Source organism: Lemur catta, chromosome 3 (assembly GCF_020740605.2).
Source record: "Lemur catta isolate mLemCat1 chromosome 3, mLemCat1.pri, whole genome shotgun sequence".
NCBI classification, from domain to species: Eukaryota; Metazoa; Chordata; class Mammalia; order Primates; family Lemuridae; genus Lemur; species Lemur catta.
This window is the reverse complement of record NC_059130.1, coordinates 61,199,164-61,222,229: the sequence shown is the minus strand read 5'-3', so window position 1 is coordinate 61,222,229 and position 23,066 is coordinate 61,199,164. Positions and strand designations below refer to the sequence as shown.

Here is a 23,066-nt window from a genome sequence, read left to right as displayed (position 1 = left end):
ACTGCTTTCTTTTTTTCCCTGTTTCTAGCTCCCTTGTTTATCCCTACTTTTATTTCAGATCTCTGCAGTCCCATGAGGAAACTTCAACTTTCCTACATATGGAAGACTATGGAATTGTTTTTCCTTAACTTTTGTTTCTTCCTCCTGGTGAGAACAACACAGATGACTAAAGGATGACAGATTGCATTTAATCTTGATGTGGAAAAATAACCACCTAATGAGTGCAGGTCTAATTGCTGCAGAGCCATAGGGTGCCAGGCAACTCCTCAGGAGGCTCCATCCCCTGATCCATAGATCCTCTCCAGGTCCCCTTCCCAGGTGTGAACACTGAGTGCTTCCCTAAACGCAAGAGTGTGGAGCCCGGACCTTGGGAACACTGGGACAGTGTAGACCTTTGCCCGTGGGAGCTGCAGCAGCTGGGGCACTGAGGGAGTGAGGGCACTGCCTCCTCGGCCTAGCCAGTGTCTTTCCTGCTGAAGGAGACAGAAACCACACATCCAGAGGAAGAACCAAAAAGCCAGGGGGAGGAAAAAAAAAAAAAAAAGAGAGGGAGAAGAGGCTTTCTGCTTGCAAATCGTGTGAATCCTGCCTACTAACTGAAAGTCCGCAACACAATGATTTAACTTGCCAAACTGGTCTTAGGTCAAGCCAACCCTCTGGGGGTGGACCCATCAGAAGCAGTCCCCCAACTGAGATAGAAAAAAGAAACTCTAAACAGCACACAACAGTCTCCCCCTATAGATAAAGGAAGCAACATTCCTAGACTGTTCCATAGCCTAAGAACAGAGTACAAGACGTGCTGTTAACTAGACTAAAGCTGTGAGAAAAGATCTAACGATAGAGCCAGATGGGAAGGGCTCAGCGGAAAAATATGGGGAGCACAAAAAACCAAACGGAAACCTCGCCCCCAAAGAGAAATACCAACTCTCCTCCAATTGGCACAAGCCAGTTTCAGAATACCAATATGTTACCAGAAGAATTTCAGTCTTGGGTTATAAATAAGCTGAATGATATACAAGAAAAAATTGATATCCACCGCAAAGAAACCGCAAAAAAATTCCAGGATTTGGAAGAAAAATTCACTAAAGAAATAGACGTATTGAAAAAAAACCAAACTGAACTCCTAGAAATGAGGGATTTATTCAGGGAGCTACAAAACACAGTGGAAAGTCTCAAGAACAGGGTAGATCAAATAGAAGACAGAATCTCAGAAATCGAAGATAACTCTTTCCAATTAAATAAGACAGTCACAGAGATAGAGCAAAGAAATAAGAAAAAAGACCAGAGTCTTCAAGAAATGTGGGATTATGTGAAGAAACCTAACGTGAGAGTTATAGGCATCCCTGAAGGTGAAGAAGATAATAAGCAAGGGCTGGATAAACTATTTGAAGACATAATAGAAGAAAATTTCCCAGGCCTTGCTAAAACTTTAGATATACAGGTTCAAGAAGCTCAAAGAACCCCTGGTAGATTCATAGCAAATAGGAAAACACCACGCCACGTAGTCGTCAGACTGACCAAAATATCCACTAAAGAGACCCTTCTTCGAGCTGTAAGGAGAAAGAAACAAGTAACATACAAAGGGAGGCCCATTAGAATTACGCCAGATTTCTCAACTGAAACTTTACAAGCAAGAAGAAGTTGGGGCCCCATTCTCACTCTTCTGAAACAGAATAATGCCCAGCCTAGAATCTTGTACCCAGCTAAGCTAAGCTTTCTATATGAAGGAGAAATTAAGACATTCTCGGATAAACAAGGACTGAGGGAATTCACCAAGACAAGGCCACCCCTCCAAGAAGTACTCAAAAGAGAGTTACACATGGATCATCACAACAAAGACCCACGAATGTAAAACCACCCAAGAGCTAAAGATCAAATTCTAGCCACCACAATGGCTCAAGAGAGAAAACATAGCAATGAAGTTCTACCCAATAAGATAAACAGAAATCTATCCCAATTATCAGTTCTCTCACTAAATGTCAATGGCCTGAATTCCCCACTCAAGAGACATAGACTGGGCCAATGGATAAAAAAACACAAACCAAGTGTCTGCTGCCTTCAGGAAACTCACTTAACCGGCAAAGATGCATTTAGACTGAAAATAAAAGGATGGAACCTGATATTTCAAGCAAATGGTAGCCAAAAGAAAGCTGGTGTGGCAGTTTTAATTTCCAATAACTTAGTCTTCAAACCAACAAAAGTAATAAAAGACAAAGACGGTTACTACATACTGGTGAAAGGCACAATTCAACAAGAAGACATAACCATACTTAATATATATGCACCCAATCTAGGTGCACCCAGATTCATAAAGCAAATCCTACTCGATCTAAACCAAATCATAGGCAACAACACTTTAATAGTTGGAGATTTTAATACCCCACTGACAGCACAGGACAGATCCTCCAAGCAGAAAATAAGTAAAGACATAGTAGACTTAAACAGAATGCTAGAACAAATGGGCCTGACTGACATCTACAGGACATTCTACCCGAAAACCACTGAATATACATTCTTCTCATCAGCTCACGGGACATTCTCTAAGATTGACCATATCCTAGGTCATAAAGCAAGTCTTAAAAAAATTAAAAAAATAGAAATCATACCCTGCATCTTCTCAGATCACAATGGAATAAAAATAATAATGAACCTTAACAGGAACTCTCATTCCTACGCAAAGTCATGGAAGCTAAACAACCTTCTCCTGAATAACAATTTTGTAAAGGAAGAAATTAAGTCAGAAATCAAAACATTCTTTGAATTAAATGACAAAGGTGACACAACTTATCAAAATCTATGGGATGCAGCTAAAGCAGTCCTGAGAGGAAAATTCATTTCCATAAATGCCTATTTCAAAAAGACAGACAATTTACAACTAGACAACTTAATGAATAGACTCAAAGAGCTGGAGAAAGAAGAACAGACTGACCCCAAACCCAGCAGAAGGCGAGAAATTATTAAGATCAAATCAGAATTAAATGAAAAAGACAACAAAAATACTATAAGGGAAATTAATAAAACAAAAAGTTGGTTCTTTGAAAAGATAAATAAAATAGACACACCACTGGCTAGACTAACCAAGAGCAGAAAAGAAAAATCTTTAATAACTTCCATCAGGAACATGAAAGGAGAAATCACAACCGAAGCCACAGAGATACGTGACATTATCTATGAATATTACAAAAATCTTTATGCACACAAATTGGAGAATGAGGAGGAAATGGACAAATTTTTAGAATCACACAGCCTTCCCAAGCTCAATCAGGAAGAAATAGAATTCCTGAATAGACCAATATCAACAACTGAAATTGAAACAGCAATAAAAAACCTTCCCAAAAAGAAAAGCCCTGGTCCAGATGGGTTCACACCTGAATTTTACCATACATACAAAGATGAACTGGTGCCCATCCTACATAAACTATTCTTCAATATTGAGAAGGATGGAATTCTCCCCAACACATTCTACCACGCCAATATAACATTAATACCAAAACCAGGAAAGGATGCAACAAAAAAAGAAAACTACAGACCAATTTCTCTCATGAACGTAGACCAAAAATTCTCAATAAAATCCTAGCAAATCGTATCCAAGTGCTGATTAAAAAAATAATTCATCATGACCAAGTAGGCTTCATCCCAGAGATGCAGGGGTGGTTTAACATACGAAAACCTATAAATGTAATTAACCACGTAAATAGAAGCAAAAATAAAGACCATATGATCCTCTCAATAGATGCAGAAAAAGCATTTGACAAAATTCAACACCCTTTTATGATAAAAACACTTAACAACATAGGCATAAATGGGACCTACCTAAAAATAATACAAGCCATATATGACAAACCCACAGCCAACATCATACTGAATGGGGAAAAACTGAAAGCATTCCCACTCAGAACTGGAACCAGACAAGGCTGCCCACTGTCCCCATTACTTTTCAACATAGTATTGGAAGTCCTTGCGAGAGCTATCAGACAAGAGAGCAGAATCAAAGGTGTCCAAATAGGGACAGAAGAGATCAAACTCTCACTCTTTGCTGATGACATGATGTTGTATCTGGAAAACCCCAAGGACTCAACCAAGAGACTCCTGGAATTAATTAACGAATTCAGTAATGTCTCAGGTTACAAAGTCAATACACACAAATCAGAGGCATTCATATATGCCAATACCATTCAATCGGAGAACCAAATTAAGGACTCAATACCTTTCAAAATAGCAACAAAGAAAATAAAATATCTAGGAATATATTTAACTAAAGAGGTAAAGGACCTCTATAAAGAGAACTATGAAACGCTAAGGAAGGAAATTGCAGAACACGTAAATAAGTGGAAATCCATACCATGCTCATGGATTGGAAGAATTAACATCGTTAAAATGTCTATACTACCCAAAGTAATCTATAGATTCAATGCAATTCCTATTAAAATACCAACATCATTTTTCACAGATTTAGAAAAAATAATTATACACTTTGTATGGAATCAGAGAAGACCCCGTATAGCAAAAGCAATCTTAAGCAATAAAAACAAAATGGGAGGTATTGATTTGCCAGACTTCAAACTATACTACAAAGCTGTGGTCCTTAAAACTGCTTGGTATTGGCACAAGGGCAGGGACACAGACCAGTGGAACAGAACAGAAAACCCAAATATAAAATCATCCTCATATAACTATCTAATCTTTGACAAAATAGACAAAAACATACTCTGGGGACAAGAGTCCCTATTCAATAAATGGTGCTGGGAAAACTGGATAGCCACATGTAGAAGACTGAAACAGGACCCACAGATTTCACCTCTCACAAAAATTAAATCACGGTGGATAACAGATTTAAACCTTAAATGGGAAACAATTAGAATTCTAGAAGAAAATGTAGGAAAGACTCTTACAGACATTGGTCTAGGCAAAGAATTTATGAAGAAAACCCCTAAGGCAATCGCAGCAACAACAAAAATAAACGACTGGGACCTGATTAAATTAAAAAGCTTCTGCACAGCCAAAGAAATAGTCATGAAAATAAACAGACAGCCTACAGAATGGGAAAAAATTTTCGCATACTACACATCAGATAAAAGACTGATAACAAGAATCTATTTAGAACTCAGGAAAATCAGCAGGAAAAAATCAAACAATCCTATCAAAAAATGGGCAAAGGACATGAATAGAAATTTTTCAAAAGAAGACATAAGAATGGCCAAAAAACATATCAAAAAATGCTCAACATCCCTAATCATCAGGGAAATGCAAATCAAAACCACAATGAGATACCACTTAACTCTGGTGAGAATGGCCTTTATCAAAAAATCCCAAAACAACACATGTTGGCGTGGATGCGGAGAGACAGGAACACTCATACACTGCTGGTGGGAATGCAAACTAGTGCAACCCCTATGGAAAGCAATATGGAGATACCTTAAACAGATTCAAGTAGACCTACCATTTGATCCAGCAATCCCATTATTGGGCATATACCCAGAAGAACAAAAGTCATTCTTTAACAAAAACACCTGTACCCGAATGTTTATAGCAGCACAATTTACAATCGCAAGGATGTGGAAACAACCCAAGTGCCCATCAATCCACGAATGGATTAGTAAACTGTGGTATATGTATACCATGGAGTACTACTCAGCTATAAGAAATAACAATGATACGACATCTCTTTGGTTCTCCTGGAGAGAGCTGGAACCCATTATACTAAGTGAAGTATCCAAAGAATGGAAAAACAAGCATCACATGTACTCACCAGAAAACTGGTTTCCCTGATCATCACCTAAATGTACATCAGGGAAGGATACCAATTGGATATCAGACTGGGATGGGGGGGTGGGGGGAGGGGATGGGTGTATGCCTACATGATGAGTGCGTTGCACACCCTCTGGGGAATGGTCATGCTTGAAGGTGCAGACCCGGGGAGGTGGGGGGGGGAAGGGATGGAGGTATGACTACATGATGAGTGCCAGGTGCACTGTCGGGAGAATGAGAACGGACGCGCTTGGGACTCTGACTCGGGGGGATGGGTGGGACATGGAAAATGTATATAACCTAAACTTATGTACCCCCATGATGAGCTGAAATAAAAAAAAATATATATATAATAAAAAAAAAATAAATAAAAAAATAAAATATTTATCTTTTTGATATAACAAAACAGAAATTATTTGCTGCAGCCTTTATCATGAATCTAGGCACATTCATGAATTATTTCATTTAATACACACAAAAGCATTAGGAGATTGATGTCATATTAATGTATCATCTCTCATTTTAAAGATGAGAGAACTGGGGCCTGGATACTTGGAAAAATGGAAGAATATCTAACCCAAGGTTTTTCTGCCTAAGAATTAAATAGAAAAATGTATGTGAAAGTGTGAGTGTGTTTGTGTGTATGTGTATGTGTTTGTGGCACACAATTAAAACACACATATATGGTTAAACAAGTGTTCACTTAAATTCTCTGCCAGAAAAATGAAACAAAAAAGTTTCTTCATCTTTGGACATTCTTTTTCTTCTGTTTTGTCTTTTTTTTTTTTTGTCCCAAATCTTTATTCACTTTGTTAAAGATGTTTCACAGAAATCTCGAACTTTATCCTCCTTTCAAGGCTGCTCCTAACCCACTTACTCACTCATTCAAGAGCAGAGACCATGGGTGAAACACTGTACGCTCAAGGTATGTCCCAAGAACCATGATGAACAGAATGTTGGGTTACATAAAGATGCTATCTTCAAATCTAGCTTTGGGAAATCCTTTTTAAAAATCATTTAAATAATTTATTTTACTAATCCTCAATAAAGAAGTAACATAATGTAATGTAAATATACACACTATTTTAAAGCTTATGAACTACCTCTATGTATCGAGTGTCATTTAATTCTAACAATCCAGGAAAGAAGATATTGCCCTTCTTCGGTTGAGAAAACTATAGTACAGAGATAAGGTAACATGGCAAAGGCATCACACAGTTAGGAATTCACAAATCCCAAACTTGAAATTAGGTCCTCTGAGCTGAAATCATAGCTGATCCCTCAACTCGTTCTATGTCTCATCAATAGTATTCATTCATCCATTTATTCATGCTTTCAGAGAGTATTTGTTGGACACATATTATGTGTCAAGCTCATAGTAAGCTTTGAGTGGGGGGCAACATGAAAAACCTGGTCTCTATTCTCCTGGAACTTACAGTGTAGTCCATGACATATATATATTTAAACCAAACTAGATTAGAACACAGTGTATGTTCTACAAGTGTCCCAGATGTGGAAGAATAGAGGAAAGAGGAACCATGCTTGTCTGAGGCAAGAAATACATCTTTAGGACTCAGTTAGGTCTTAGGGATTTGTATAGTTTGTCAGGTAGTAAGGATAAAGAAGGCATTCCTAGTAGGACCAATAGCATGTGCAAAGTCACCACCAAAATCTCTGATGGGGTATTTGTAAAAGGATGAGGCTAGAAAAATCATCTAAATAGCAGGGAGTGAGATCAGCAATATAACAGGAGCTTATAGACGTAGTATAATAGAACCAGATTATGTGGGCTTGACAAGCTAACATGCGTAGATGAGTAGTCTAAATTATATTATGCAGTGCATGTGCGCACATGTGTATGTATGTGTTGGAGGGAGGAAAAGGTATAACAACAGTTCTTGAACACCCACATCCATCATCTTTGAATGAAGAAACTCATTTAGTCCTCATGTCAAGCCCCTTCAAAGAGCATTATTATTCCCATTTGCAGTTGAGGGAATTGAGGCTTAGAGAGGTCAGAAAAACCTGCCCAACATTACCCTGCTCACAAATCACAGAACTGGTGTTAAAACCAAGGTATATTTGAATCCATGGTCCCTATTCTTTGCAATGCACTATTAAAGATTTTTTAAGTTACAAGAGTGACATAATTAGACATATATTATATAATTAGATAATCAGATGTATACTATATAAAGATAATTTGCAACAATTAACAAAAAAAAAGGTTGGAGAGATGATTGTTTAAGTGAGAAGACATGGATGCCTGACAATGGGGATAGTAGATGGATATGAGAAATATATAGAATGTTTTGGGGAATGATTACAAATGGGCTATGAAGGATAAGAATTGAGGATAAATGACTTTTTTAGCCTGAATGATTGTCATAATGTGTTGTCATTCATTACTGGAAGATATTCAGGAAAGAAAAGAGATTTGGACCAAAAAAAGATGCTTTTAGTTTTTAATATCAAAGATATACTGTTTGAGTGACAAATTATTATTACTAGAAATAGAACTCAAGATAGATATCAGGGCTGGTGATAGACATTGATGTGGAGATAATCATAAAGCAATAGGCATGGGTGAGCTCTTAAAAGGCATAACAAAATATTTTGCTAGAATGAAAACTAAGTAATATGTCAGGAATAAGACTACACATATCAATAATTATTTTTAAAAAGTGAAAGGGTTTTATTTGTTCATTAAAAGAGAAAGACTGTCACAGAAGTCAAACAGAAAATTTGAGCCCTATGCTATTTACATGGAGGTGTAGCTGAAAAAAATTAAACAAAAATTTTAAAGTAAAAAGTGAAACAACCATGTAATAGGGAATTGTAAATGAAAGGAAGCAGAAATATTAATAGTAGATTCAGTACAAATCAAAGCAGAATTTATGAAAAAAATCTGCTAAATGGGAAAAAGAAGAAGAATTTTTAATGCTAAATAAAGTAAATCCACAAAACTTACATGACCAATATAATACTAGTGTACAGAAAATATAGTATTAAACATAAATCAAGTAGAATACATTAGATATGTAAGGAGAATTTAACTGAACCATTATCATACTTAACGACTTTAAAAATTTCTCTCTGAATATTCTAGACTAAGTGGGCAAGAAATAAATTATACTAATATTGAATAATTAAATAATATAATCAATAATTTGATTTGAATGAATTCATTTATACTTAACAAAAACAAATTCACATTATATAAAAATTGATCTTGGAATAGGGTTCTTTGACCATAAGGAATTAAAACTACAGCTAAATTAATAAAGTGCTAACCACTTATTAACCAAAAATCTAGTAAGTTAAAATCTAAATTAGCACTTTAATTTACTCTTGATTTACAAAAAAATAGAAACTGAAATTGCAGACTGCTTAAATTAGGCATTATAATAAATCTACATAATAAAAACTACATAATGCAGCTAAAGCAATATTCAAAGGAAAATTCATACAAACTTACTTTATTTCAAATAAAGATTGGAAATTATTGGTAGAGTCAGAAGACAATGAACTTCCCAAAACCTTATGCATTCGATATTAATGTTGCCCTCATCTTATAAATCAATTAACTAAGCTCAGAACCCAAAAAGCCAATTGAAAATGAATGAAGACTTTTGAATTAGATTTAAAATTGTATCTTGACTGCACTCTTTACTACCTATATGAATCTGGAAAAAATCACTTATCCTATATAAATCTCATTTTGTCCAGTAAAATGGAATTATTAATACCTGCTTTATGGAATTCTGTTGAATTAAACAATATTATCAGTGCAAAGTCCTTAGAGCTTTGCCTGGCATATGGGCAGCCCTAAAAAAATTCTGTTTACTAGATAAAGAATAATTTACAATCTCAAAATATAGTAGGCAGACAAACTTGGACTTGAACCCTCATTAATCACTACACTATGGTATGTTCTTTTGACATACCATAAATATATTGGCAAAGAAGTTTATGGACCACTACCGTAAAATTAGATTAAATCAAGTGCAAAGGCATGTTACTGGATAGGAAGTAAAGATTTTGATTTTCCCCAAATTGATCTATAAATTTAACACCCTTCCAATCGAAATCTCAGTACTTTGGTGGAGGAGTGACTAAATATTTGGCAGTTGTTCAGAAAGAGTAAATTTGTAAAAGTAAAGGGAGGGGGGGAGAGAGAGAGAGAGACGCCCTGCTTGTAAGGAAACAGTAATTACAGCAATGTGAGTCTGGCACAAAATAGGCACTCAGGCAAATGGAACAGAATACAATTATAGAAACAGACCAGAATAAATGGAAATGTAACATACTTTAAGAATTTTATTCCAAATAAGTGTTTTGGAAAGTTTTATTTCCAAATAAGAAAAGATCAAATTGCTCAATAAATGTTCTTGGGAAATTGTTAAACTCCTAGCTTGTACTATATTTCAAAATAAATTTATATTAGAATTTAAATACTCACAAAAGAAATAATCAAAGCACTAGAGTTTTAGATGGTGAAGAGTAGTCTATGAATACTAAATTGATAGAAAATCTACCTCAAAACAACTTCTAGTTGACAAAAGCAAAATAACAAACAATTGTAATACAAATCTCACACTACAAACATGCAGACAGAAATGCAGACAGAAAACTGGTAAATTATAGTAAGCACAAATGTGATATAATGGATCAAAATCCTTAATATTTAATAATCTTCTGTGGGAGGGCAAAGCCCTATTTTTTTTCCTGGCTCAATGCACACATGAGACAAAGGGCTGACAGAATAGTTTCACAAGAAAACATTTACATTTCCAATAAGTTTCAGAAAAAAAAAATGTTCAGCTTCAATAGTAACCACATATTTTAATCAAATCAATAATAAAATACAAATCTCAGAGTTTCAATAATTATAAAAATAACAACTCTATTATATGAAGCTGTAGAGAAATTAACTGTCCAATGTGCTATCGTTGGGACAAAATATTTTACAAACAGCACTTAAGAGCTGTTTGTAATAATTATTTATCAAAATTTTAAACTTATATCATCCTTAACTTAAAAAAAAATTCTATGAATAGACATTATTCTAAGGAAGTCTATCAGTTTGGATGCTTTTGAATGAAAGTAAAATACGTAACCTTGTGATGGCTTTAAAGCAAATTTAATAGGTCTAGCTCAAACAAAGGAATATTGCTCCAAGTTAGGTGTGCATCAGTAGCTCAAGTGATACAAGTGAAACAAAATTTCTTTCTCTGCTCTATGGATTTCTTTTGCACTGGGCAACAGATTTTATGTTTCAAAACTGATTGCTCCAGGAGGAACATAATTCTAGATTCAAATCCTGCAGAGAAGAAAATTTCTGCCTCCCTAGTAACACAGTCAAAAGTAATGAAATTGAGTCTTCTTGGCTTATAGTTATCCAACTCAGGTCATGTATGAATTATATATATATATATTAGTTGATATTATTTTAGTTATTCTTATTTTAACTGTACTTTTTGTGGGGGCTGGGGTAATTGTTACAATTAATTATATCTGAATTGGACAGAGAGCATGCCCACTAACATTTTTCTCCCTCCTCCTACTCTTCCTTGTCTGATTTCAGGCATAACTCCTTTTATTGTGTTTCACTTTATTATGCTTCATAGGCATTCTGCTTTTTATAAATTGAAGGTTTGGGGCAACCCTGCATCAAACAAGTCTATTAGAGGCACCATTTCTCCAACAGCACGTGCTCACTTCATGTCTCTGTCACATTTTGGTAATTCTTACAATATTTAGAATTTTTTCATTATTATTATATCTGTTATGGTGAGCCATGATCGTTAATTTTTGATGTTACTATTGTAATTGTTTTGGGGGCACTATGCCCCTAAGAGACAGTAAACTTAATGGATAAATGTTGTGCGTGTTCTGACTGCTCCACTACCCTGTCTCTCTCCCTTTCCCCTGGCATCTCTATTTCCCTAGATACAACAATATTTAAATTAGGCCATTTGATAATCCTACAATTGTCTCTAAGTGTTCAAGTGAAAGGAAAAGTTACATGTCACTCCCTTTAAATTGAAAACTAGAAATGATTAAGGTTAGTGAGGAAGAGATGCTGAAAGCCAACACACGCCAAAAGCTAAGCCTCTTGTGCCAAACATTTAGTCAAATTGTAAATGCAAAGGAAAAGTTTGTGAAGGAAATTGAAAGTGCTACTCCAGTGAACAGATGAATTATAAGGAAGTGAAACAGCCTTATTGTTGATATGGAGAAAGTTTCAGTGATCTGGATAAATCAAACTAGCCACAACATTCCCTTGAGCCAAAGCCCAATCCAGAGCAAGGCCCTAATAGTCTCCAATTCTATGAAGGCTGAGAGAACTGAGGAAGCTATAGGAAAAAATTTGAAGCTGTAGAGGTTGGTTTATGAGGTTTAAGAAAAGTATCTTTTCCATAACTTAAAAGTACAAGATGAAGTGGCAGGTGCTAATGTAGAAGCTGCAGCAAGTTATCAAGATCTACCTAAGGTAATTGATGAAGGTGGCTACACTAAACAACAGACTTTCAGTGTAGGTAAAACAGCCTTCTATTAGAATAAGCTGCCATCTAGGACTTAGTAGCTAGAGAGGAGAAGTCAATACCTGACTTCAAAGCTTCAAAGGACAGGCTGACTCTTGTCAGAGGCTGATAAAGCTGGTGACTTTAAGTTGAAGCCAATGCTCATTTACCATTCTGAAAATCCTAGGGCCCTTAAGCATTGTGCTATATCTACTCTGCCTGTGCTCTATAAATGGAACAATGAAGCCTGGATGACAGCACATCAGTTTACATATTAGTTTACTGAATATTTTAAGCCCACTGTTGAGACCTACTGTTCAGAAAAATTGATTGCTTTCAAAATAATACTGCTTATTGAAGATGCACCTCTTTTTTTGAATTTTCATTTCTCTCCAGAATTCTTCATCTCTGTACCCATTATATACATCTTTTCTTAAAGCTTATTTAATATATTTTATTAGCTTTTTTATTATTTTATTTTTATTTTAAAGTTTCTTCCTGCTAAGCACAGTATCTGTAATTGTTTTTGCAGCTTTCTCTAAAATGTCTTTCTATGCAAATAAACCATAAACTGTAGAACTCAGAGATGGCTCTCTGGCTGGTTCTATTCATTATCCACAGAGAAAATATCTAATATGGATTTGTTGAGTGATGGAAGAGCTCTGAGGGAGATGTATAAGGAAATTAATGTTGTTTTCATGCCTGCTGACACAACATCTATTCTGGAGCCAGATCAAGGAATAATTTTGACTTTCAAGCCTTATTTTTTAAAGAAATACATTGTGTCAGGCTATAGCTTCCATAGAATGTGATTTCTCTGATGGATCTGGACAGAGTAAATTGAAAACTTACTGGAAAGAATTCACCATTCTAGATACTACTAAGGATATTGATGATTTGTGAGAGGAGGCCAAAATATCAACATTAACAGGAGTTTGGAAGAAATGGATTCCAACTCTCATGATTGACTTTGAAGGGTTCAATACTTCAGTGGACAATGTCACTGCAGAAGTGGTGGAAAAAGCGAGAGAAGGAGAATTAGAAGTGGAGCCTGAAGATATGACTGACTTGCTGCTATTTCATGATAAAACTTGAACAGATGAGAAGTTGCTTTTTATGGATGAGCAAAGAAAGTGGTTTCTGGAGATGGAATCTACTACTGGTGAAGATGCTGTGAACATTGTTGAAATTACAATAAAAGATTTATAATATTCTATGAATAGTTGATAAAACAGCAGCAAGGTTTGAGAGGATTGACTCCGATTTTTAAAGAAGTTCTACTGTGGGTAAAAAGCTGTCAAACAGCATCGCGTGCTAAAGAGAAATCTTTCATGATAAGAACGAGTCAATTGATGCAACAAACTTCATTGCTGACATTTTTTAAAAAAAGTGCCTCAGCCACCCCAATCTCTAAGTAACCACCACCCTGATTATCAGCAGCCATCAACATTGAAACAAGACTTTCTACCAGTGAAAAGATTATGACTCCCTGAAGGCTCAGGTGATCATTATCATTTTTTATCAATAAAGTAGTTTTAAATTAAGGCTTGTACTTTTTGTTTACATATAATGGTATTGCACACTTAATAGACTACAATATAGTGTAAACATAACTTTTATATGCAATGGGAATCCAAAAAATTCTTGAGACTTACTTCACAGTGACAGTCTGAAACTGAACTTACAGTATCTCCAAGGTACACCCATATTGATTTTCAGCACTTTGACTATGATGGATGTAGGTATGGGTTTTTTTGTATTTATTTTACCTAGGGTTTGTTGGATCACTTGTATCTGTGCTTTGAAATTTTTAACTAAATTTAAAAATTTTTCAGCCATTGTTTTCCTCTATATATTCTTTCTACGCCATTTTCTCTCTTTTCCTTCTAGCACTCCAATTGCATATGTACAATGGCTTGTTTTGCCTTCATAGGTCATTCAGGCTCTGTTTGTTATTTCTTGTTTATCCCTCTGCTGTCTGCACTTTAGTTGAGTATCTCTTGTTGTGTCTTCAAGTTCATTAATCCTTTTCTCTGAAGCATTCAATCTACTTTTAACCTCCTTGAATGATTTGTATTTTTCAGAATTTCCATTTTGTTCTCTTTTTTTCAATTTTCATCTCTCTCCAGAATTCTTCATCTCTTTACCCATTATATACATCTTTTCTTAAAGATTATTTAAATATATTTGATTAGCTTTTTCATTATTTTAAAGTTCCTTCCTGCTAATCACAATATCTGTAATTGTTTTTGCAGCTTTCTCTAAAATGTCTTTCTATGCAAATAAACCATAAATTTTAGAACACAGAGATGGCTCTATGGCTGGTTCTCTTCATTACCTAGAGAGAAAATATCTAATATGGATTTGTTGGGTGATAGAATGAACAAAGGATCAGACCACCTAAGTACCATAAGATTTACAAGAGCAGTGTCATAAAAAATGCTCATAAATACACTTGTAACAAAGTTTTAGACAAAGCCCCAAATATAAATATGGTTCTAATGGCATATATATTTTTCACTACTAGACTGATAGTAATGGAAGTCATTTAGTTCCAGCTATTTCTAATTTTTTATAGTTGATCTCAATATAGAAGGAGCTTTTGGCTGGTAGTTCCATAGATGGAGCAAAATGATGCAAGACAAAGCCTCTTGATTTTTAGATTCTTATAATTTCTTTAAGCTTGGAAGAGAGTATTCATTATTTTTATATGATTCTCTTATTCATAAACATCTCCAATATTTTCTAATGGTAATACAGCTCATATGACTTATCTATAGTAGAATATTAATGTTAAGAGTATGTAACTGCAATTGGCCAATTATTTTCTCTCTCTGTCTCTCTCATAACTGGTAAAGCAACACAAAGCAATACAAATATCAGTGAACCTATTAAAGGCACCTGATCCTGGAAACTGGCTATTTCCTTCAAATCAATTAAGAATTTAATGACTGATAGGTTTCAGAGTCCCAAATCAAATCCCAAGTAGAAGTCAACCCTTTTGAAATATTCTTTTAGATCTACCAGTAGACTAGATGGAATAAGTTATGTTAAAAAATAAAATTGTGCCAAGTGGAATCAGAGGAAAAATCTCCAGAATCCAATATATTTTAAAAAATATACTACTACAATTCAGGAACATTTGAACTAAAGGCATGGAGCTGGGAAATTTTAACAGTAAAAATGACTACAGTAGTCTCCCCTTATCTGAGGGATATAGGTTCCAAGATCTCTGATAGATGCCTGAGACCATGAATACTACAGAACTTTATATATACTATGATTTTTCCTGTACATGCATACCTATGTTAACAACTAATAAGCAAATAGAGCAATAGAACAATATTGCAATAAAAGTTATGTGAATGTGGTCTCTGTCTCTCAAGATATCAGATCATACTGTACTGTAGGTAACTGAAACCATGACAAGTGAAACAGTGGATGAAGGGACTACTGTACACCCTGGCTATACATAGTAATGGTTCAACTAGGATAATACCTCCAAATCCTTTCATTTTATACCCCAGACTTTCTGTCTTTCTAAGAATCTTGAAAAATAAGAGACCGAATTTTGTTTTTGCTTCATTAGACACAGTTGTAACGTTTAGAGAATATCAATAATATAGTTTGTAGCTCTGTATAATTAAAGGCACCTTTATGTTAATAAAATAACATGAAAAGATGCTGCACAATACAAGGCATAAATGTGTTGATGCATTTGGTCTCGTTTCAGGCAAGCTTAATTACAAAGACATGGGTATCTGCTATACCTATAAAAATATTTCTTGTCTCTTAGAGTTATCAAACCTTACACCCATTTATGATATTCGTGAGACAGAGTAAACATCATCATAATGGCCCACCAGTGAATACTCACAGTCATGGCTGTCTAGACTGTGAATCTGCAAATAGAAGCATATGTAAATGGAGACTTTCCACACACATACACCCCACGCACAGAAGAAGACATTACATTATTCTCTGGGTCTCTGTCAACATGCTAACCAATAGAAGAAGCTGAGGAAATTCATTTCTAATGTGCACTATTAGTATCAGAGGCAGCATTGTGATAATGCAAATTCCATAGGAATTTTAAGATAAAGACCCAGATTGAGTTGTAGCTCCACCTGTTCCTAGCTTCATGCTATGGAGCAAGTCACTTAACCTCTCTGAGCCTTAACTTCCTAATTTCTAAAGCCTAAATAAAGAATTTATAAGTCACACATTTGATATGATGAATATATATGAGTTACAGAGTTATTTATATTTATATTTTTAATGTCTAGTACCTGGCACATATTATGCAGTTAACAAATATTTATCCCACTCCCTCCTCCTGTGTGATGGAATTGTGAAGATCAAATGAGACAGTATATATGAATGAACTTTTTATAAATGAGATAAAATATACCTAATTTTTATTGTAGTATCCAAAAAATACGAGTGCCCATTAACTTTTACCTAAGAACAAACAATTGAATTGTGATTCATCTTAAGTTTGGAAGACAGTTCAGGGATAGATTTCCAGTTACAAAGCAGGAATATCCACAACATTCTTGAACAAAATTTAATCCAGAGTATCCACTCAGAGAGTGAGTTGATTCTGAGACAATCACAGGTAGATGGGATAGCTTTTGGGATTCTAAGGTTCATGGAGTCCTGAGCAGGCTGTTCTCTAGACATGCAGAATAAGCAACTGCCTATATATGATTTGGCTCAGGTGCTGTGCAATCCCTGTATTTCCATAAATAGTCAGGCTCCAAAATGCCCTGCATTCCACCAAGAGAAATTCATTTTTCCATATTTGGTATAGGGGTTACATAAGATCGCAGATACAAAAACTTTGTAATCCGTTATTCACTCAACAAATGAAACTGATTACAACCTTCATCAGCATCACTACTATCATAAGTTGGTTCCATTCCCAACCAATTACTTCTGGCAGAGAAAACAGGTAAAATACATTCACACTAAAATACCGGAGAAATCAAGATCCTGATTCACCTGCTTTGGGAGAACAGAGTAAAAAATAGTGACCTGAATGTGGAAGGAGTTAGAAGGGAAAGAAACAATGGTACCAACTGCTAACGTGTTAATAATGTGCCAAGTACTAAACTAAGCTCATTACATGTATTATCTTATTTAAGGAATTAGCTAAGGGATGACTTAATCAGCACATTTATAAAGACTTTATAAAAGAATTCTGAGACACTAATGCTCTCATCTTCATGACAGTGGATATGAAGCCTGGAATTTCATTAGCCTTCATGAGCCTGTAAAGTAAGCTCTCCTGAGGACAATGCTGACACATCAAGCAGGGCAGAGCCAAGAGAATCACAGACACATGGTGCCACAGCCCTGACTAAAGTACACTTGTAGCTCACTGTACTCTCTTATTCCTCTTTAATGTTGAAATCAATATGATTTGCACTGTGGTGACAACTAAACTATAAAATGTAAATAAATAGCATAGTGCCTGGATGCTACAGTTTGGTTTGTTTGACCCCTCCAAATATGTTGAAATTTGTTCCCCCATGTTGGAGGTAAGGCCTAATGCGAGGTATTTGGGTCATGGGGGTGGATCCCTCATGAATGGCTTGGTGCCATCTTCAGGGGTAATGAGTGAGAGAAAACCAAACATGGGAGCCACAGTCTTTTTATAAGCTAATACAGAGGTGTACTAAAAAAGGCAAATGACCAGACAAAACACATGCCATGGCTGCTAAAATATCAACAAGCCACTCTTAGCAATGAAGCTAGTTAACAAGGAGAAATCATGAAAATTATGGAGACAGAAGCAGTAGCAGAAATTTCGATTCCTCACTGTTCATTGCATTATGGGATAGAACACAGGGATCTAATTGAGCTGGAAGTCAGACTCTGGGTGAGCGACTTTTAAATTGCAGGATTGATCAATGCAATTTAAAGAGATACTGGCCCTTAATTGCATTACCAGACTAGCTTCCAGCAGCAAAATAATATGGAAACCACTCCTGCTTTCTAAGCACACTGTTTATGGATGGGGATTGCCTACCCCTCTAAAGTATTACAGGCAGCCTCTGAGATGGCCATCAATGATCTGTACTTTCTGGTGCTGGTATCTTTGTTTAATCTCTGTTCTTTGAGTGTAGGCTGGACGCATTGGCTGACTTTTAAAGAATAGAATACTGTAGAATGTAACTTCGTCTATTAGCTTATAAAAAGACTGTGGCTCCCATCTTCGTTTCTCCCTCTCACTCTGTTTTGGAGTGCTTGCCCTGGGGGAAGTTAGCATCCATGTCATGGGTCAGCCCTGTTGAGAAGCCTACATAAGTGAACTTGGAAACAGATCTTCTGAATCCCACCAAGGGCCATATGAATGAGCTTGGAAGTGAATCCACCCCCAATAAAGCTTGAAATTACTAGCATAGTATGATTCCTTGATTACATCTTCACAGGACACTGAACCGTGCATAACCACTCAACTCAACTACTCCTAGATTTGTGCCTCACAGTAATGGAGAAACAATAAGTCTTTGTTGTTTATAGTTGCTAAGTCCTGGATTAATTTTTATGCAGTAATAGATAACTAATATACCTAGTGTAATCAGAGAGCTAAGGTTCAAGCCTTGTAGGTACAGTGTATATGGCAAGGTGGGTGGGTGAGCTTATTTACCCCCTCAGCTTTCTGCTAAAATTTATTGCCTTAAACACTCAGCTATGGCCATTTTTTCATGGCATTTGTAGAAGGCAACTTGCAAAGAAGTTTTAAACCAATCTTTGATTCTCAGTTTATACCTTCCCACTGATCATAAAAGGGGGACTTTATAGATCATACACTAATATGTCAGCAACTTGTACTATTTCAATCCATAATAGTTGAAATGCTAGTCACAGAGATGACTGTGGTAGACTCTGGAGGATGAATAGGAGAGTAAACAGCAGAAGAAACAATTCAAAGAATAATACCTGAAGGCCTCCTATACATCAGACCATGGGACCCCTCACCCAGACAAGAGAAAAGACCCCAGGATTCTTACTGGGGTGCTTTAAATAAACATCCTGCCAGTTATGACATGCAGAACAATGATTGTTCTGCTTTCCCACTTGAGGATAACCTAGATAAAACATAATACTGGTTGGGGGTAGCACCCCTTGGGTGGCCATAGTGAAAAGTCCTTACATTATATAAAACTACTTTTGCCAAAGAGTCTTAGCTAGTCCACTGTGCCTTCAAGTCCCAGACTATCTATCTAAATGGGCATTTGACTTAGCATGACTTACAAATTCTATACTGTAGTAAGACCAGTCACCTCTACCTGGAAATGAAATATATCTGAGATTATAGAATATTTTGATTTTCACTATCACCACAGTCTCCTTCAGGAAGGTAGCTTACTTGAACTATAGAGGCCAGGAAACAAGATCTTGAAAACTCAGATTTGCCAGATAACCAATTCCAGGCATCATACCAGAGTCCCCTGAGGCAGACAGGGGAACATCGTTTATCTACACAGAAAGAACTACACGGTAGGGGCACATTGCCCCATCCAGACTATGCCAGTTATAGTCATGCAGTTCCAGTCACTGGATGCTCTTACAGATCTTATATTTTAGTAGATGATGCTGACAATAAAATACAAAACCATTTGAAGGAGTTGTGAGTGTTATGAAGAAAAAAATGGGTTATGGCTAGAGAGTGACTGAAGAGGGTGTGTGGGAGATATTAAATAGGATTGTTAAAGCAGGCCCCTTTAAAAGATGATATTTGAGCTCAGAGATGGATTATAAGGAGCTAGTCATAAAAAGGATTTGGGAAAAGAATATTCCAGATGGCAAAAAGGCAAGTTCACAGTCAGGAAGAAGCTTGATATGTCCCCGAAACAGGAAGGTACGTGCCTTGAAAGTCAATGGGAGAGCACTGGGAAAAGCGTTCCAAGAGGTGAAGGGTCGGAGGGCCTTGTATGTTTGGGTAGAAATTTTAAATTTGATTTGGAATATGAGCTAAAACCACTGGAAAATTTGAAGCAGAAAAGTGATAGGATTTGATTCAAGTTGTTAAAAAGATGGCTTTCTGTCTTGGTTGATAACTGATTCTAGGGCATGAAGCAGGGAATCCAATGAGTAGATCATTGTGGCAGTTCAAGCAAAAAAAGATGATGGTTTGGAATAAATGGGAGCAATGGTACGACAACATATAGACAGGGTCCAGAAATATTTTGGAGGCAAAACTTTTAGAACTTGCTGATGGTTTAAAAACAAGGAGAGAGAGAGCGTGAAAAATCAGAGATGGTTCTCAAAGATTTGCCTTGAGAAAGAGCAAGTTGGTAGTAGAAGAGGGGAACTAAACCTCACTGTTTTTTGTTTGCATAATATTGAGATCCTATTAGTCATCCAGATAAGTAGTCAAAGTTGGGCATGGGTTGAGGAGAGAAATTGTATAAACAACTTAGGCCTGGCAATAAAAATGAGGACTTAACACATCAATGGTATTTAAAATCATGGAATTAAATGAGATCAATAAAGGCAAGAATTTAGTTACAATCAATAATATGAGACTCTTTGGCTTTTTCAGTTAAGGTAGAACAATTCCTGGGGGTTTTGCATCTGAAGCATTAAGTTATCAAAACAAAACATGGCCTCCTCAGTTAGCAATATGTTTAAGTCACTGCACCTTTAAGAACCTAAATTATCCAAAATTCTTCATGTTTGTAAGCCCAGTCAGTGATACCCAGTTAGTGTAATTTCCTTTATGCAAGTGACTAGTATTTTCTTTAATACTATAATTTTCAGAAAAGAGGAAAAGGAATGACTGTGTTAAATCTGTATCCGGAGCCATACAATGGTATAGCCAGTTGTATGGGGGTGTTACTAAATGGCTTTTTAACAGAATGGCTTAGTCCTGTTGATTCACTTTAGAAAAGAGATTGCCATGAAATATGTGGTAATTTGAAGAATCTCTGTAATGAGTACCTTAAATATTTCCTAAATAAGTATTTACATCACTCTTTTCCCTTGAAGCTGTTAGTGCCTGTCTTAAATGTTCTAACACAGCAACTGCACACTCAATGCTAAGTGCAATAAAAATATGACTATGACACATCTCATTTCAGAGAAGACCTGAGTCCTTCTTACCTATTTTTGAAGATTTTAGATTGTTCTGATTTACTTCCTATTACATTGAAAGAGGTATATTTCCTTTTTTGCAGAGAAAACTTCAAGCATTTGTGCAAGCAAAAGATGATAATGATGATGATGTTGGTGGTGGTGGTGTTAGTCCTGGTGGGGCTGTTGGTGATCATAGCTAATCTTCATTGGGATACTACTCTTAATAAATTCTAAATATTGAGATAGGGGCTTGAACTGTGCTATCAGAATTCAGCAAAATGCCAATTATTTACTTATTTTGCAGATAAAGAAAATGAAGATGAAACAGATTAAATTACTTGCTCAAATTCACTTGGCTGGTAAGACCAGTATCCAAATATTGATCTATCTAACTCCAGAGCATTTATTCTTTACACTTTATCATCTTGTGCATCAATCTACTTAGGTTCTTTGTCTTTATGTTACTCATATTTCTATGTTTAAAAGCAAATGAAGATATTTCCTAAGTTAAATGTGTGTATATGTGTGTTTATATTTCTGAGAATATAGAGCCAATTGCTGTATAAATCAAAAGGAAATCTGACTTCACAAATTGTAGCAGATGCCCTAATTATATCCATGAGTCCTCACCATTTTGAAGCACTACTGGACATGTAACTGCCTGAAGATGTCAATACATCAGATCAGAAGTATTAAAATACACTCTCCACCCCCACCCCCATGGTATCTCTGAACCAATGATAGATTTAGTACACAAATCCCCAGTTCCTTAGTCCCTGGGATGAGCTAATTTTGAAGCACTTGTGCAATAGGGACCCCAGAGTTTCCACTTGAGGTTACCATCCAGTTTGCCCCTGTGGTAATGGTTTGAAAATGTACTCTTTATCTTGTATCTTTCCTTCTCTGCCTCACTTCTACACTCTCCATATGGTGTTTTCTGTGATCACTTGCCAAATAAACTACTACTGTTCAAGTCCTAGCCTCAGCCTCAGGGTCTACTTCCAAAGGAACTCAAATGAATCATGGATTTCTTCTTTTTCATAAATGTCCATGCATTTATTCTGGCTTCAAAATTTTGGATCACCTATGGAGAGTGTATAGCAAAGATATTTATTAAGCAGATTGCAGGCAATATTATATCCACCTTGGTACTCTCTCTTTAAAGAAATAGAGTTTCCACTATGTTCGCTGCAGTCAGCTCTCAATCCCTATCTATTAGGCTTTCAACTAAAAGTTATTTGTTTTTTGGCCACTAACAGTGCACTGCCTGGAACTCTCTATATTTGTCTAGTGCAAAGTCCTTTATGTGCAGTAAACAAGAGTCTAGGACACGATGGAATTTCACATTTCATCATGGTTGCTATAGCACTCCTGACCCCAGCCTAGAATTTTGAGTGCACAGGGCTGCTCCCAAACAAGTGTGGTTGAATTATTTTGTTTACTTGACTCTTGTGGCAGAAGACAGAGTGTTTTGTCCTAAAGGGCTCATTCCTGTAGAGGTTTGATATACAGGCATACCTCGGAGATATTGCAAGTTCAGTTCCGGACCACCGCAATAAAGCAAATATCTCTATAAAGCAAGTGACACAAATATTTTTGGCTTCCCATTGCATGTAAAAGTTATGTTTACACTATACTGTAGTCTATTAAGTGTGGAATGGAATTATGTCCAAAAAATGCACATAGCTTAGTTTAAAATACTTT

At 36.0% G+C, this 23,066-nt stretch overlaps 1 pseudogene; it reads left to right on the top strand.

Annotated features, from left to right (window-relative positions):
- Window positions 1-21,562, top strand: part of LOC123634843 — a 92,975-nt pseudogene extending 71,413 nt beyond the window's left edge.
- Window positions 21,563-23,066: the final 1,504 nt, after the last annotated feature.